Here is an 18676-nt window from a genome sequence, read left to right on the forward strand (position 1 = left end):
AAGCTACTCAGGAGGCTGAGGCAGGAGAATCGCTTAAACCAGGGAGGCAGAGATTGCAGTGAGTGGAAGTCTCACCACTGCACTCCAGCCTGGGCAACAAGAGCAAAACTCCGTCTCCAGAAAAAAAAAAAAAAAAAAAAGGATGAGTTCATGTCCTTTGCAGGGACATGGATGAAGCTGGAAGCCATCCTGCTCAGCCAACTAACTCAGGAACAGAAAACCAAACACCGTGTGTTCTCACTCATTAAGTGGGAGTTGAACAATGAGAACACATGGACACAGGGAGGGGAACATCACACACCAGAGCCTGTTGGGGGCTGGGGGGCAAGGGGAGTGAGAGCATTAGAACAAATACCTAATGCATCCGGGACTTACAATCTAGATGACGGGTTGACAGGTGCAGCAAACCACCATGGCACATGTATACCTATTGTATACCTATGTAACAAAACCTGCACGTTCTGCACATGTATTCCAGAACTTATCCCAGCACTTGGGGAGGCTGAGGCGGGCGGATCACAAGGTCAGGAGATCGAGACCATCCTGACCAACATGGTGAAACCCTGTCTCTACTAAAATAAAAAAAAAAAAATACAAAAATTAGTCGGGCATGGTGGCGCATGCCTGTAGTCCCAGCTACTTGAGGCTGAGGCAGGAGAATGGCTTGAACCTGGGAGGTGGAGTTGCAGTGAGCTGAGATTGCGCCACTGCACTCCAGCCTGGTGACAGAGCAAGATTCTGTCTCAAAAAAAAAAAAAAAAAGTTTATATACTTAACCATGTGGAATTTGCCTATACTTTGAATCCTTCCAAGAGCCGGGTGCCCCAAAGATCTTTAATTGAATCTCAGACTCATCTATTAGAAGTTCCTCTGTGTCTTACTTGAATTTAAAGCTCACTTCATTTATTTTCTATAATTCCTTTCTTTGGGGATTTGTGTGTAGTGTCTAAGTCAGCCATTTTATTCTTAGCAAAAGCTGTCATTGCTTTGTAAGATGTTGTAATTCAAGAATATTTATCATCTATTTATATAGATCTTCATAATTATCTATCTTCATTTATATCTACCTATCCATTATCTAATCTATCATCATCCATCATCTGTGTATCTCTGTCTACCTATTTATCTACCTATCTAATCTATCATCTATCCATCTATCATCTGTGTATCTCTGTCTACCTATTTATCTACCTATCACTTATCATTGTCTATTCATATATTATCTATCATTTACCTCTTATATCTATCTACCTACCTACCTATCATCTATCCATCTGTCATCTGTGTATCTCTATGTATTTATGTATCTATCTACCTATCACCTATCATCTATTAATATATTATCTATCATTTACCTCATCTATCCATCCACCCATCTATTTATTTATAGATCTATTTATCTACCCATCACTTATCACCTATCCATATTCATCTATCATCTGTTCATGTATTCTTTCTACTTATCTTGCCATTTACCTATCATCTATCTTAGGTACCTATCATTCTATCATCTATTGATCAGTTATGAAGCAATCTATCATCTCTATCATCTATCTGTCATCTCTCTCCGTCATCTGTCTGTGTCTACCCTATTTATCTATCTACCTACCTACCTACCTATCTATGTCTCTATCTACCTATCTATGTCTCTATCTACATATCTAGGTCTCTATCTATTCTCTATCAATTTTTCTCCCTTTTCTCCTCCCTTTCTTTTTGCTCCGCCCTCTGCACTGGGCTTCAAAGGAATCCAGTTGGAATGTGAATTTCAGGGATAGCATGAAATGATGCCTGGGATCCCAGCACCAATACCCTACATCTGACCTCAAAGCTTCTAGAAAGAGTGTTACTCAACCATGTGCTCCTTAAGAGATGGGTGTTAATAAAAGAGGAAAAGCCAAGTTTTCTAAGGTTTCAGGGCATCAGGCTGTTCTCAACCACTGCTCCGTTCACCTCCTAGAACAGAATCGGGCCCAAAGAATCTCCTTGACTTTTCTTCAAGATGCCCCAGATGTGGGAGTGCTTCCTTCCTGGGGAAGTCGCTTGTGTCATCAAATGTAAAATCTCCTCTTACATCTCCTGTTCTCTGGGATATAATTACATCGTTTGCCGGAGATTTTCTTCAAGCGTGACGGCCAATGTTGTTACCTTGTGACTTGACTTTCTCTTCTCGGTCCTGCTTCAGTGCTGGAGGTAAGGTAGCGGCCGTGTCAGAATTCTGAACACATTTGGTTCAGAATAAAATCAGTACTCACCATGATCCTTATGAGTCTGACCGATGTTTGTGTCTGCACTTTGGCCTCTTGGCTCTTTAAGTGAAAGTTGTAAATTTTCTGTTGTAAACAGCCCAGAAATGTCAAATCCTTGACCCAGGGAGAAAGAGAATAAATCAAGCCCCTAATGTGCTTCATATTCAGAGAAGCATTCAAAGGTTGATGAGAAACAAATGTTTATTTAAAAGATTATTTTTCTTTTTCTTTCTTTCTTTTTTTTTTTTTGAGATGGAGTCTCAATCTGTCACCCAGGCTCGAGTGCACTGGCGTGATCTGGGCTCACTGCAACCTCCGCCTCCCGGGTTCACGCCATTCTCCTGCCTCAGCCTCCTGTGTAGCTGGGACTACAGGCACCCGCCACCACGCCTGGCTAATTTTTTGTATTTTTAGTAGAGACGGGGTTTCACCGTGTTAGCCAGGATGGTCTCAATCTCCTGACCTCATGATCTGCCTGCCTCGGCCTCCCAAACTGCTGGGATTATGGGCGTGAGCCACCGCGCCCGGCCAAAAGATGATTTTTCTTTAACTGTTCTCTGTCTAGTTGTTAAATCAGTTGTGCATATTGTTTCTGTATTTCTCCTTAAATAATTTTCAAAATAAGCAGAACTTGGAAAGATCGTGATGAATGTCAACGGTGTATATTTTGAGCCTCTGGCATTCATCAATTCTGAGAGCTTTTCTACATTGATTGATACACAGGAGGTCAAACTGTACAAATAAATGGTCATTATTAGTCCTTAAAATATATCTTAGCCGGGTGCGGTGGCTCACACCTGTCATCCCAGCACTTTGGGAGGCTGAGGCAGGTGGATCAAAAGGTCAGGAGATCGACACCATCCTGGCTAACACGGTGAAACCCCGTCTCTACTAAAAATACACAAAATTAGCTAGGTGCGGTGGCGGATGCCTGTAGTCCCAGCTACTCAGGAGGATGAGGCAAAAGAATGGCTTGAACCTGGAAGGCGGAGCTTGCAGTGAGCCAAGATTGTGCCACTGTACTCCAGCCTGGGCTACACAGCAAGACTCTGTCTCAAAAAAAAAAAAATCTATATCTATATCTATATCTATATATCTTGTATTCTTACTGATGTGGCCATGAGCAGGTTGAATAGTTACTGCATGGTTTTCCTTTTAATGTGGGATTTTCTGTTCATGGCCATAAGCTGAACATCTTGTCTAGGTTGTGGTTAAGGCTAAGCAACATATAACTCAAGAGCAGGCATTTTCCTTAGCCGAGGGTGTGAGTTCCAGTCTGAGTCTGAAGGCCTGAGACCCAGGAGAGCTGAGGGTGTGAGTTCCAGTGTGAATCTGAAGACCTGAGACCCAGGAGAGCTGAGAGTGTGATTTCTAGTCTGAGTCTAAAGGCCTGCATCTGGAACTGACACTGTCTGCTTTGTGTGAGAATGTACAAGGATTGTCAAAGCTGCTGAGGTCGTTAAACATTTCATACTCTCTCTCTCTTTTTTTTAATCATACTGCAGCCATTCTTTTTTCCCTAAGTGATTTATGTTTCTAAACCACTGAGAAGCAATAGTGTCATCAACCGCAAATTGTGCCTATTGCAAAGTGAAGTCTTATGTTGCTTTAGCCTGCAAAAAGCATGAGGATTCTGAAGTAAAATATCAGCAATGCATTCATTATAATGATTTTGTGGTTCAACTGAAGCTTATATGTCAGAGAACCCATGCTTATTTTTATTTACTTTGTTTTTTGAAAGTCAAAATTTACCTTTATTTAAAAGTTTTTCTTTTTTTAAATTTTTATTTGAGGTACAAGGGACCATGTGAAAGTTTATCATGGGGGTTTGTTGTATAGATTATTTCTTTACCCAGGTATTAGCCACCAGTACCCAATAGTTATCTTTTCTACTCATCTCCCTTCTCCCACCCTCTACCTTCAAGTGGACTCTACTTTCATTCTTTGTGTGAAGAAGTTCTCATCATTTACCTCCCACTTATAAGTGAGAACATGTAGTATTCGGTTTTCTGCTCTTACATTAGTTGGCTTAGGATAATGGCCTCCAGCTCCAACCATGTTCCTGCAAAGGACATGAACTCATCCTTTTTTATGGCTGCATAGTATTCCATGGTGTCTATGTGCTACGTTTTCTTTTTTTTAATTTTTAAAAATTTTTTTATGATTATACGTTAAGTTCTAGGGTACATGTGCACAACGTGCAGGTTTGTTACATATGTATACATGTGCCACGTTGGTGTGCTGCACCCATTAACTGGTCATTTACATTAGGTATATCTCCTAATGCTATCCCTCCCCCCTCCTTCCACCCCATGACAGGCCCTGGTGTGTGATGTTCCCCTTCCTGTGTCCATGTGTTCTCATTGTTCAACTCCCACCTATGAGTGAGAACATGCGGTGTTTGGTTTTTTGTCCTTGCGATAGTTTGCTGAGAATGATGGTTTCCAGCTTCATCCGTGTTCCTGCAAAGGACATGATCTCATCCTTTTTTATGGCTGTATAGTATTCCATGGTGTATATGTGCCACATTTGCTTTGTGCAGTCTATCACTGATGGGCATTTAGGTGTATTCCATGGCTTTGCTATTGTGAGTAGTGCTGCAGTGAACCTATGCATGCACGTGTCTTTTTTTTGTTTTTTAGACAGAGTCTTGTGGTGTGATCTCAGCTCACTGCAACCTCTGCCTCCCGGGTTCAAGCGATTCTTCTGCTTCTGCCTCCTGAGTAGCTGGGATTACAGGCGCCCACGACCACGCCTAGCTAATTTTTGTATTTTTAGTAGAAATGGGGTTTTACCATGTTGTCCAGATGGTCTTGATCTCCTGACCTCGTGACCTGCCCGGCTCAGCCTTCCAAAACCATGCCTGGCCTTGCACGTGTCTTTATAATAGAATGATTTATATTCCTCTGGTTATAGACCCAGTCATGGGATGGCTGGGTCAAATGGCCTTTCTCTTTTGAAAATGCTTAGGTTTAAAAAATTTGACTCTCACCATTCATTGCGATGAAAGCTGCAAATGTCTCCTTAAAATAAATAATAAATAGGCCAGGCGCGGTGGCTCACGCCTGTAATCCCAGCACTTTGGGAGGCCGAGGTGAGCAGATCATGAGGTCAAGAGATCGAAACCAGCCTGGTTAACACGGTTAAACCCCGTCTGCACTAAAAATACAGAAACTAGCCAGGCGTGGTGGCATGCGCCTGTAATCTGAGCTACTCGGGAGGCTGAGGCGGGAGAATCGCTTGAATCTGGGAGGTGGAGGTTGCGGTGAGCTGAGATCACGCCACTGCACTCCAGCCTGGGGAGAGAGCAAGACTGTGTCTCAAAAAATAATAATAATAAATAAATAAATAAATAAATAAATAAGTAAATAAGTAAAACCTGCCTCCAGACAATGGAATAATTTTCAGTGCTAAAGTGAAATGAGCTATCAAGCCATGAATAAGCACGCAGGAACTGTGAGTGCATATTACTCAGGGAAAGAAGCAAATCTGAAAAGGCCACCTACCGTAGCATTCCAACTCCATGACATTCTGGAAAATGCAGAACGATGGGGACAGTCAAAAGATCCCTGGTTTCCAGGGACTGCGAGTCTTTCATTGACTTCTCTGCAATGGGGCTATAGAGTTCTAACATTTGTAGAGATAGTTTCTTCAGTAAATTGGTTATGTGGCAACCAGATGTTAGCTACTGGTTGACTTGGGCAATCATTAATTAATAATAACCTTCATCTATTTTATTTATGTATATATGCACACATATACAAACCCATATAGTGGATGGAGTATGTGGTAGGTTTGTTAGATGGTGTCTCTCTGTCCATCTCTCTCTCTCCATGTATGTCTGTGTGTGTGTGTATAGACAGATGGTAGATAGATAGATAGATAATAGGTATGGGTGGGTAGATGATAGGTAGATAATAGATGGGTGAATAGATAGGTACATACATAGATGGATGTATAGATGGATGATAGATACATACATAGATGAATAGATAGATGATAGATGGACAGATGATGATAGGTAGGTAGATAGATATGGGTAGGTAGATGATAGGTAGATAATAGATGGATGACTAGATACATAGATGGACTTAGATGGATAATAGATACATAGATGAATAGATGATAGATGGATAGATGATGATAGGTAGGTAGATAGATATATAGATAAATAGATATGGGTGGATAGATGATAGGTAGCTAATAGATGGATGAATAGATAGATACGTACATACATAGATGGTCTTATAGATGGATGATAGATACATGGATGAATAGATAGATGATAGATGGATACATAGATGATAGGTAGGTAGATATGGGTGAGTAGATGATAGGTAGATAATAGATGGATGAATAGATACATACATAGATAGATGGACTTATAGGATGATAGATACATAGATGAATAGATAGATGATAGATGGATACATAGATGATAGATAGATGATAGATATTGGTGGGTAGATGATAGGTAGATAATAGACGGATGAATAGATACATACATAGATAGATGGACTTATAGATGGATGATAGATACATACATAGATGAATAGATAGATGGATAGATGATGATAGGTAGAAAGATGATAGATGTGGGTGGGTAGATGATAGGTAGATAATAGATGAATAGATAGATAAATACATACATAGATGGACTTATAGATGATGATAGATACATACATAGATGAATAGATAGATGATAGATGGATACATAGATGATAGGTAGCTACATACATGCATACATACATACATACATACATAGACAGCTATAGATTCATGATAGATGACATGTCTATCTATGTTTCTATGTATCTATGTTCTCATCCATCCACCCATCCATCCGTCCCTCCAACCATCTGCACACATATGTAGTCATGCACCACATAATAACATTTCAGTCCATGATGGACAACATATACAATGGTAGTCCCATAACATTACAATATGGTAGTTTTCCTGTACCCTGTTCTATGTCTAGGTATGTTTAGACACGTAATTACTTATTGTTGTGTTACAATTGCCTACAGTATTCAATACAGTCACATGCTGCCCAGGTTTGCAACCTAGGAGCAATAGGCCATATTGTGTAGCCTAGGTGTAGAGTAGGCTGTACTATCTAGGTTTGTGTAAGTGCACTCTCTGATGCGCATACAAGAATGAAATCATGTCATCATGCATTTCGTAGAATCTATCCATGTTAAGTGACTCATGACATGTCTGTAATGACTGTATATGGTAGATGAGGTATCTATCTATATATATATCTGTCATAATCATCTATCTATCCCATCCATCTATTCATCCATCCTTCCATCCATCCATCCATCTATCCATTCAACCATCCATCCATTCATGTATCCATCCATCCATCCATTTATTCATCTACCCACCTTGTCTGTCTATGCAATCTCATCCATCTATCTACCTACCTTGACTATCTATTTATCCATCCATCCATCCAACCATCCATTTATCCATCTACTCACCCTGCTATCTATCTACTGATGTATGTGTATGTATGTATCTATCTATCTATCTAGTTATCTAGCTATCTAATCTATCCATCTGCCCACCCATCCAATCAACCATCCATATGTCTGTCTGTCCATCCATCCATCCATCCATCTATCTATCCACTCACTCTATCTCTCCATCTCTATTCAATCTCATCAGTCTATCCATTCATCTACCCACCCACCCTACCTGCCTGTCTATGTATCTATCTATATATCTATGTATGTATGTATGTATGTGCATATCTGTCTATCCATACATCCATCCATTTATCCATCCACTTACCCTGCCTGCCTGCCTCTCTTTCTCTCTCTGGTAGATAAAAGTTACAATTAATTAATGATTTTCAAAGTAACCAGTAGCTGAAATCTGGCTACTATATGACTGGCTCACTGAAGAAAGTATCTCTAAGTCAGAATATTAGAACTCTATTGCTCCAGAGCATTTAATGAAAGAAGATATATTTCTGAAGTTAATTTATTTTTTACCAGAGGTGATTTTTTTGGGGACTTTTAAATGGAAGAGGGTTTGAATATATTGCAGAGATCAATACATTCTCATATGCCTTTCCATAAATTAGAAGAGAATAAAGTTACTGATTGTGAGGTGCAGAATAGTGCTCCCCCATACCCTCTCAAAACAGTCTGCATCTTCATCCCTGGAATCTGCAAGGACGGCAAAGACGAATGAAGGTGGCAGATGGAATTAAGGTTTCCAATTAGGCAATCTTAAAATAGATTATCCTGATTCTCTGGGGAGAGCCTAATGTCATCACAGACATCATTATCAGTGGAAGAGGGAGGCAGGGGAGACAGAACGAGAGGGACTGCAGAGTGAGAACAAGCAGACGGGTCGTGGCTGGCTTTGCTTATGGAGGAAGGGGCCATAAGCCACTGGATACAGGTGGCTTCTAGAAATGGAGTTGGCAAGATTCTCCCCTCGAGTTTACGTTATAGGTTTACGTTATAGGTATAGCCCTGCTGACACCTCAATTTCAGTCCACTGCACTTTTGATCTCCCAAACTATCAGATACTACGTTTGTGTGTGTGTCTTTGTTTGTTTATTTAAGACAGAGTCTCACTATGATTCCCAGGCTGGAGTGCAGTGGCGGGATGTTGGCTCTTTGCAACCTCTGCCTCCCGGGTTCAAGCGATTCTTCTGCCCCAGCCGCTCGAGTTGCTAGGACTACAGGCACCCATCACCATGCCTGGCTAATTTATATATATTTATTTTTTAACAGTGACGGGATTTCACCATGTTGGCTGGTGTCGAACTCCTGACCTCAAGTGATCCACCCACCTCGGCCTCCTAAAGTGCTGGGATTACAGGTATGAAACACTGTGCCTGGCTGTAAAATGTTTCTTATCGGACCTAAAAGGGTGTCTGGCTCTTAGTTGATTATCTGCTGGTTCTGGAAAGGAAGGAGAAAAAAAGGCAGGGGAAAGGGGATTCTCTGTAGAATGTGGATTTTTTTTTTCCCCGCAAGGGACGGCTTGTGAGTTTGAAGGCCTGAGACCCAGGAGAGCTGAGGGTGTCAGCTCCAGTCTGAGTCTGAAGGTGTGAATTCTAGTGTGAGTCAGAAGGCCTGAGACCCAGGAGAGTCAATGGTGTGAGTTCCAGTCTGAGTCTGAAGTCCTGAGACCCAGGAGAGCTGAGGGTGTGAGTTTATGTTTATAAACATACGTGTGCATGTGTCTTTATAGCAGCATGATTTATAATCCTTTGGGTATATACCCAGTGATGGGATGGCTGGGTCAAATGGTATTTCTAGCTCTAGATCCCTGAGGAATCGCCGCACTGACTTCCACAATGGTTGAACTAGTTTACAGTCCCACCAACAGCGTAAAAGTGTTCCTATTTCTCCACATCCTCTCCAGCACCTGTTGTTTCCTGACTTTTTAATGATTGCCATTCTAACTGGTGTGAGATGGTATCTCATTGTGGTTTTGGTTTGCATTTCTCTGATGGCCAGTGATGGTGAGCATTTTTTCATGTGTCTTTTGGCTGCATAAATGTCTTCTTTTGAGAAGTGTCTGTTCATATCCTTTGTATGTTTATTGCGGCACTATTCACAATAGCAAAGACTTGGAACCAACCCAAATGTCCAACAATGATAGACTGGATTAAGAAAATGTGGCACATATACACCATGGAATACTATACAGCCATAAAAAATGATGAGTTCATGTCCTTTGTAGGGACATGGATGAAGCTAGAAACCATCTTTCTCAGCAAACTATCGCAAGGACAAAAAACCAAACACCACATGTTCTCACTCATAGATGGGAATTGAATAATGAGAACACTTGGACACAGGAAGGGGAACATCACACACCGGGGACTGTTGTGGGGTGGGGGGAGGGGGGAGGGATAGCATTAGGAGATATACCTAATGTTAAATGATGAGTTCATGGGTGCAGCACACCAGCATGGCACATGTATACAATATGTAACAAACCGGCACGTTGTGCACATGTACCCTAAAACTTAAAGTATAAAAAAAAATATGGCAGAGAAATGTGTTTTGGGGGTAAAATATTTTGATTTTCTTCCTTGCCATGCCAGAGTCAGATGGGAAAGTAAGTCACGATCTACAGGGTTAAATAAAACCCATCTGATGAGAATGTATTATGGTTTGTATGGCATGACTCCCCTGCCAGACCCCTTAGATAGGAATTTAGGCAAGATAAAAAAAAAAAATTCAGAGCTTCGTCCTCACACATGAGGCTTCAGTAGGATGTTGTGTGGGTGCCCCAGCCATGTGATGCACGCATAGCAAGTCCCAGCTGCTGTGAGTCCTGGCTGCTAATGGCTCCCGGCTGTCCCCTCCTCGTCGGAATTTCCCTGGGCTGGTGGATGCCGCTTCAGCAGAGAAGGCTGGATGGTGAACTGATTTCTCATTAGAGCAGACGCCCGTGACTAATAGGACAGAGCCGTGACTCAACCTTCTTCCCCAAACTGGGGCAGCCTGGGGAGGAGGGGCCGTGCTTTCTCCAGGTTTCCCCGGGGATCTGGCAGGTGCACGTCGGATATGGCTTCTAGGGAAGTTGAGCTCAGACAGGTCACTTAGGGATCCTGGAGGCTCCGAAAGAGAGGGTGTCTTCCTTCCAGGCAGCTCAGTCTGAGGGATGAGACACTTCCATTGTCTTCCAAGTATGTGAATATCACAGGTATGTGGGAAATGCACGCATACTTTTTTTTTTTTTTTTTTTTGAGACAAAATTTCGTTCAGTTGCCCAGGCTGGAGTGCAGTGGCAGGACCTCAGCTCACACAACCTCTGCCTCCCAGGTTCAAATGATTCTCCCGCCTCAGCCTCCCAAGTAGCTGGGACTACAGGCGCCCACTAGCACACCTGGCTAATTTTTTTGTATTTTTAGTAGGGACAGGTTTTCACTATATTGGCCAGGCTGGTTTCAAACTCCTGACCTCAGGTGATCCACCCACCTCAGCCTCCCAAAGTGCTGGGATTACAGGCGTGAGCCATCTTGCCTGGCCAAGGCACGCATACTCTTTGCAGAGTCTTCTTGGGGATGTGGAAAATGATATTAGACATATTATCTTCAAACAAAGAGAAATCTTGAAAGCAGGCATGGGGGAAATCAAACATTGCATACAGAGGAACAAGAATATGAATTCCAGGCCAGGTGCGGTGGCTCACGCCTGTAATACAAACAAGGAAATCCACGTTACATACAGAGGAACAAGAATACGATTTCCAGGCCAGGCGCAGTGGCTCATGCCTGTAATCCCAGCACTTTGGGAGGCCGAGGTGGGTGGATCACCTGAGGTCTGGAGTTCGAGACCAGCCTGGCCAATATGGTGAAACCCTGTCTCTACTAAAAATACAAAAATTAGCCTGGCATGGTGGTGACACCTGTAGTCCCAGCTACTGGAGAGGCTGAGGTGGGGAATTGCTTGAACCTGGTAGGCAGAGGTTGCAGTCAGCCCAGATTGCATCATTGCATTCCAGCCCGGGCAACAGAGTGAGGCTCTGTCTCAAAAAACAAACAAACAAACAAACAAAAAACACAAATGCCAACAGTCTTCTTGTTTAGAAGTCATGCAAACCAGAATTCAGAGAGTGATCTGTTCGAAGTGCTGAAAGGTAAACCAACAATCAATAAACAAAATCTGTCTGCCTGGAATAATATACCAGTGAAAATGCCTTTTAAAGTAAAGCAGAAACAAAGGCTGACATCATCAGAAATGGAGAGAATTTAGACAGCCAAATGTGAACCCAGAAAATCTGAGACAGGGCTCAGTTAATTTTTATTTTATTTTATTATTTTATTTTAAAGACTGAGTCTTGCTCTGTTGCCCAGGCTGGAGTGCAGTGGTGTGATCTCAGCTCACTGCAACCTCTGCCTACCGGTTTCAAGTGATTCTCCTGCCTCAGCCTCCCGAGCAGTTGGGACTACAGGCACCTGCCGCCAGGCCCAGCTAATTTTTTTGTATTTTTGGAAGAGACAGGGTTTCACCATGTTAGCCAGGATGGTCTCGATCTCCTGACCTCGTGATCCACCCGCCTCGGCCTCCCAAAGTGCTGGGATTACAGGCGTGAACCACCATGCCTGGCCAAGCAACTCCTAATCTTAATAACAGAGAAAGAGGGAGGCTTAGGGCTCTGTGCAATTCCCAAAAAAAGTATGGAAGCATCAGTTCCTCAAATGACAGAAACAAAAGAATGACATCCGGCCGGGCGCAGTGGCTCACGACTGTATTCTCAGCAATTGGGGAGGCTGAGGCAGATGGATCATGAGGTCAAGAGATCGAGACCAGCCTGGTCAACATGGTGAAACCCTGTCTCTACTAAAAATACAAAAATTTAGCTGGGCATGGCCGGGCGTGGTGGCTCATGCCTGTAATCCCAGTACTTTGGGAGGCTGAAGCAGACGTATCACGAGGTCAAGAATCGAGACCAGCCTGGCCAACATGGTGAAACCGTCTCTACTAAAAATATAAAAATTAGCTGGGCGTGGTGGCGTGCGCCTATAGTCCCAGCAACTTGGGAGGCTGAGGCAGGAGAATCGCTTCAACCCGGGAGGCAGAGGTTGCGCTGAGCCGACATTGCGCCACTGCACTCCAGCCTGCGTGACAGAGTGAGACTCCATCTCAAAAAAAAAAAAAAAGAAGGATATCTTCATAGACCCTATTCCAAAAGCTGTCTCATTCCTATTTTGCAGGGGTAAAGAACACAGACATTGCTTGTAACACACTATCCCTCCCTAAACTAATTTCTGCAGACAATGACATTTCCACGCGTGTTTCAGCTGATGTGCTTTCACTTTTTGGGGCTGTTTAAGGCACCCAGAACTGGGTGAACACCCCCAAAATTCAGCACTTTGCCAGCGTGGGGAAGGAGAGGGCTGGGAGAGTAAAATCTTGCTTCAGTGTTTGCATGTCTTGCACATCCAAGAGAGGAGCAGGTACACTGGCTGTGCACCTGCAGCCCCACGCTGTCTTCTCTGTCTGTCTCCAGGGTAGGCACTTTGGGGCAGAAGTGGTCAACAGCGCCGGAATGTACCGGTCAGCATCAGGCTTTAAAAGACCTCCTTGTGGCACTGTTGACAACAGCAAAGACTTGGAACCAACCCAAATGCCCATCAATGATAGACTGGATTAAGAAAATGTGGCACATACACACCATGGAATACTACGCAGCCATAAAAAAGGACGAGTTCATGTCCTTTGCAGGGACATGGGTGAAGCTGGAAACCATCATTCTCAGCAAACTATCACAGGAACAGAAAACCAAAGACCGCATGTTCTCACTCCTAAGTGGGAGTTGAACAATGAGAACACAGGGACGCAGGGAGGGGAACATCACACACCAGGGCCTGTCGGGGGGTGGGGGGATACGGAAGGGAGAGCATTAGGACAAATACCTAATGTAGATGACGGGTTGATGCGTGCAGCAAACCACTGTGGCACATGCATACGTATGTAACAAATCTGCACGTTCTGCACATGTATCCCAGAACTTAAAGTATAATAGTAATAATAATAAAAATAAACAACCCCCTGGAGGCCAGGCGCAGTGGCTCACACCTGTCATCCCAGCACTTTGGGAGGCCTAGGTGGGTGGATCACTTGAGGTCAGGAGTTCGAGACCAGCCTGGACAACATAGTGGAACCCTGTCTCTACTGAAATAAGAAAAAATTAGCCTGGTGCGGTGACGCATGCCTGTAGTCCCATCTACTTGGGAAGCTGAGGCAGGAGAATCGTTTGAACCTGGAAGGTGGAGGTTGCAGTGAGCTGAGATCACGCCATTGCACTCCAGCCTGGGCGACAAAGCAAGGCTCTGTCTTGCAAACAAAACGGTCTGGAAGCATGTAGCCTGGTTTTTTAGCGCAGTCTTAGGGGCTGGCTGGGGTAGATATGTCTGTGCTTCCTTTCTGCTGGAGCCTGCTAACTTTCTGTTACTCTTTTGATATCACGCCCCTAGCTCCTCTGAGGCACGGGAATATCCAGTTTCTTCTCCCCCCTGAAGAATCTGCCTGATAACAACCATAGTGGTTTAAATGGCATCTCCCAAAAGATAAGTCCGTGCCCTTCTCCCTAAAACCTGGGAAGGTGACTTTATTTAAAAAAAAAAAAAAAAGGGTCGGCTGGGTGGCTCACGCTTGTAATCCCAGCACTTTGGGAGGCCGAGGTGGGTGGATCCACGAGGTCAGGAGTTTGAGACCAGCCTGGTCCACATGGTGAAACCCTGTCTCTACTAAAAATACAAAAGTTAGCCGGGCACGGTGGTGCATGCCTGTTATCCCAGCTACTCGGGAGGCAGAGGCAAGAGAATCGCTTGAACCCGGGAGGCGGAGGTTGCAGTGAGCTGAGATCAGGCCACTGCACTCCAGCCTGGTGACAGAGCAAGACTCCATCTCAAAAAAAAAAAAAAAAGGGTCTTTGCTGTCACAATTAAGCCTCTCAACATGAGATCATCCTGGATTATTTAGATGGGCGCTAAATATCACAACTAGAGTTTTGTTATTGTTGGTTTGTCTCTTTGTTTTTGAGACGGAGTCTCACTCTATCACCAGGGCTGGAGTGCAGTGGTGTGATCTTGGCTCACTGCAACCTCCACCTGCCGGGTCCAAGCAACTTTCCTGCCTCACCGTCCTGAGTAGCTGGGATGACAGGTGCCCCCACCACGCCCAGCCTAATTTTTGTATTTTTAGTAGAGACGGGGGTTTCACCATGTTGGCCAGGCTGGTCTCGAACTCCTGACCTCAAGCGAACAACTAGCACTTTTATAAACGACAGAAGACAGTGGCTATTCATCTGCCCCCTCTCTCCTGGATATTTGCGTGTCAGGTGCAGAGGTGGAGTCTTCTGAGTGTGCACATCACAGCGTAGACAGAAAGTTGAGGTTGTACATGCCGCAGGTTCCAGATGGCAATCACTAGTGCCTCCTCTTCTCTCTAATAGGCACAGTAGACACAGCAGGTGCATTTTGGAGGTGGGATGAGGTCCGACAGTCACCTTTATTTTTTATTTATGTATTCACTAGTATTATTATTTTTTGAGACTGAGTCTTACACTGTCACCCAGGCTGGAGTGCAGTGGCGGCATCTCGGCTCACTGCAACCTCCACTTCCCAGGTTCAAGGGATTCTCCTGCCTCAGCCTCCTGAGTAGCTGGGATTATAGGCGCCCATCACCATGCCCAGCTAATTTTTGTATTTTTAGTAGGGACGGGGTTCGCCATGTTGGTGAGGCTGGTCTCCAACTCTTTTTTTTTTTTTTTTTTTTGAGACGGAGTCTCGCTGTCTCCCAGGCTGGAGTTCAGTGCCTCAATCTCAGCTCACTGCAAGCTCCACCTCCCGTGTTCTCGCCATTCTCCTGTCTCAGCCTCCCCAGTAGCTGGGACTACAGGCGCCCGCCACCACACCTGGCTAATTTTTTGTATTTTTAGCCATGGGGTTTCACCACGTTAGCCAGGATGGTCTCAATCTCCTGACCTCGTGATCTGCCTACCTCGGCCTCCCAAAGTGCTGGGATTACAGGCGTGAGCCACCACGCCTGGCTAATTTTTTGTATTTTTAGTAGAGATGGGGTTTCACCGTGTTGGCCAGGCTGGTCTCGAACTCCTGACCTCGGATGATCTGCTCACCTCGGCCTCCCAAACTTCTGGGATGACAGACGTGAACCACCATGCCTGGCCGACAGTCACCTTTAGAATGTGAACAGTGGACACTGTGTTGGGGTGTCCTACCTGTGCCTGTGATGTGGACTGGCCCATCTCGTCATGGACAAGGTGGGGAACCTTGACTCTGACCCCTGATTTTGGATGTTTCCTCGTGGATAATAAATATAAACCCAGGGTAGAGTGTGTGAGACAAGCTGGATGCATCCTGTTTTTCTTTATTTTTTTAAGTTGGAGTCTCGCTCTGTCGCCCAGGCTGGAGTGCAGTGGTGCAATCTCGGCTCACTGCAACCTCCGCCTCCTGGGTTCAAGAGATTCTCCTGCCTCAGCCTCCTGAGTGGCTGGGATTACAGGTGCACACCACCATGCCCGCCTAATTTTTGTACTTTTAGTAGAGACGGGGTTTCACCACGTTGGCCCTGGTCTGGAACACCTGACCTCAGGTAATCTGTCTCAACCTCCCAAAGTGCTGGGATTGCAGGTGTGAGCCACCATGCCCAGCCAGATGCATCCTGTTTTTTAGCCCACCCAGCAAAGGTCTGTGCCTCACCCGTCTACTAAGCTGCTGCTCTCAGCATTGAAGAAAAAAAGGAGAGAGGGCCGGGCGCCGTGGTTCACTCCTGTCATCCCAGCACTTTGGGAGGCTGAGGCAGGCCGATCACCTGAGGTCAGGAGTTTGAGAGCAGCCTGGCCAATATGGTGAAACCCCGTCTCTACTAAAATTACAAAACTTTGCCACGGTTGGTGGCGGGTGCCTGTAGTCCCAGCGACTCGGGAGGCTGAGGCAGGAGAATTACTTGAACCCAGGAGGTGGAGGTTGCAGTGAGTCAAGATGGCACCACTGCACTGCAGCCTGGGTGAGAGAGTGAGACTCTAACTCAAAAAAAAAAGGAGGGGGGAGATTCTCTGTCATTCCCTTCGAGCCAAGAGAGGGCATTGAGCCTCCTGGGCTGAAGCAAGGAGCAGTCTGCCCACTCATGTGTAAGTTAAGTGACAGAGATGACATGGTTCTGAAGGACGGGTGAAGTAGATGGGTCTGGACTGTTAAGACAAACTGTCAGTGTTCATAGCAGACAAACGGGCTTGCGTCTGTCTGTGAGCCTCCGAGAGGCAGATTTGAGACGGCTTTCCTTTATTTATTTATTTATTTTTGAGACAGAGTCTTGCTTTGTCGCCCAGGCTGGAGTGCAGTGGCCATCTTGGCTCACTGCAACCTCCGTCTCCTGGGTTCAAGCGATTCTCCTGCCCTCAGCCTCCGGAGTAGCTGGGATTACAGGCGCCCACTACCACACCCGGCTAATTTTTTTTTTTTTTTTTTTTGTATTTTTAGTAGAGATGGGGTTTCACCATGTTGACCAGTCTGGTCTTGAACTTCTGACCTCGTGATCCACCCGCCTCAGCCCCCCAAAGTGCTGGGATTACAGGCGTGAGCCACCGCGCCCAGCCTGAGACGGCTTTCCAAGGCTGCAGAAATGAAGTCTGCAATAGCAGATCCTCTTTGCCTGGGTTTGCACGTGATCCAGCAAACCACCCACCGACCCGTTGCCTCATCTGAGACATCCTCAGGGAACAGCAAGGTGAGCGTGCTGCGGTTACGAATCTCTGGTTGTGGCAAATGCGTCTTTTGCAAAAGCCAAACCTGGACATCTTGTTGCACCAAATGCTCAGAAAGTAGAATTGAAGAGAAGCGGGTGCTTCAAGACCTGAAGCATATTCTCCAGGATCGGTATTTGAAGTCTCGGACAGGGACCTTCTGCAGCCAGATCATTTCTTGCCATGTTTTCTTCTGAGTCCTCGGACTGGAGACTTAAATCTTGAGCTTCTCAGGCTGGAGATGAGCGGTGGGTGAGTAGGATGAGGCTTGGCAACTTCTCTGCAGGGTCTGCCTGTTATCACCACTCGGGAAGTGTGTGATCCTGATAACACTAGTTTTTCATGCCTTTTTTTCTTTTTCTTTTTTTTTTTTTTTTGAGATGGAGTTTCACTCTTGTTGCCCAGGCTGGAGTGTAATGGTGAGATCTCGGCTCACTGCAACCTCTGCCTCCTGGGTTCAAGCGATTGTCCTGCCTCAGCCTCCCGAGTAGCTGGGATTACAGGCACCTGCCACCACACCCAGGTAATTTTTGTATTTTTAGTAGAGACAGGGTTTCACCATGTTGGTCAGGCTGGTCTCGAACTCATGACCTCAGGTGATCCGCCCGCCTCGGCCTCCCAAACTGCTAGGAGTATAGGGGTGAGCCACTGCCCCTGGCCTAATTCTTCACATCTGAATAAGGTCACACTTAACTTTCTCCGAGCTCTGTCTTTCCTGACGGAGTTAATACTGGAGCCGTTAAAACCGAGAGAGCACATCCGTTCTCAGGCAGCATTTGCTAACTTCTTCGGAGCTTCATGGAATACTCTGCCTTCTCAGGGCATGCTGTGGTTTGGTTTTCTCCTCTTTCTTCTTCTCCTCCTCCTTCTTTCCCCTCCTTCTTCTCTTCCTCTCTGCTCCTCCTCCTCCCCCTTCTCTTCTCCCTCCACTTCTCCCTCCTTCTCTCCCTCCTTCTCCCCCTCCTTCTCCCCCTCCTTCTCCCCCCCCTTCTCCCCCTCCTTCCCTCCTTCTCCCCCCTCCTCCTCCTCCCCTCCTCCCCTCCTCCCCCCTCCCCCTCCCCCTCCCCTCCTCCCCCCCTCCCCCCCTCCTCCCCTCCTCCCCTCCTCCCCCCCTCCTCCCCTCCTCCCCTCCTCCCCCTCCTCCCCCCTCCTCCCCCTCCCCCTCCCCCTCC

The 18676-nt window shown here is 45.4% G+C and overlaps 1 long non-coding RNA gene across 2 annotated transcripts in view; it reads left to right on the forward strand.

The window, feature by feature from the left end:
* The window catches only part of LOC134809347 (uncharacterized), a 112419-nt gene that overhangs the window by 52183 nt on the left and 41560 nt on the right, over positions 1-18676 (forward strand). The window contains exons 2-3 of one of the 2 annotated variants that reach the window (XR_010154840.1): positions 9008-9095; positions 17242-17488. This is a non-coding gene — a long non-coding RNA (uncharacterized LOC134809347). The remainder of the gene's footprint in view (positions 1-9007; positions 9096-17241; positions 17489-18676) is intronic. The other variant, XR_010154841.1, reaches the window with a different exon arrangement.

This window comes from Pan troglodytes, chromosome X (genome assembly GCF_028858775.2).
Source record: "Pan troglodytes isolate AG18354 chromosome X, NHGRI_mPanTro3-v2.0_pri, whole genome shotgun sequence".
Taxonomy (NCBI): Eukaryota; Metazoa; Chordata; class Mammalia; order Primates; family Hominidae; genus Pan; species Pan troglodytes.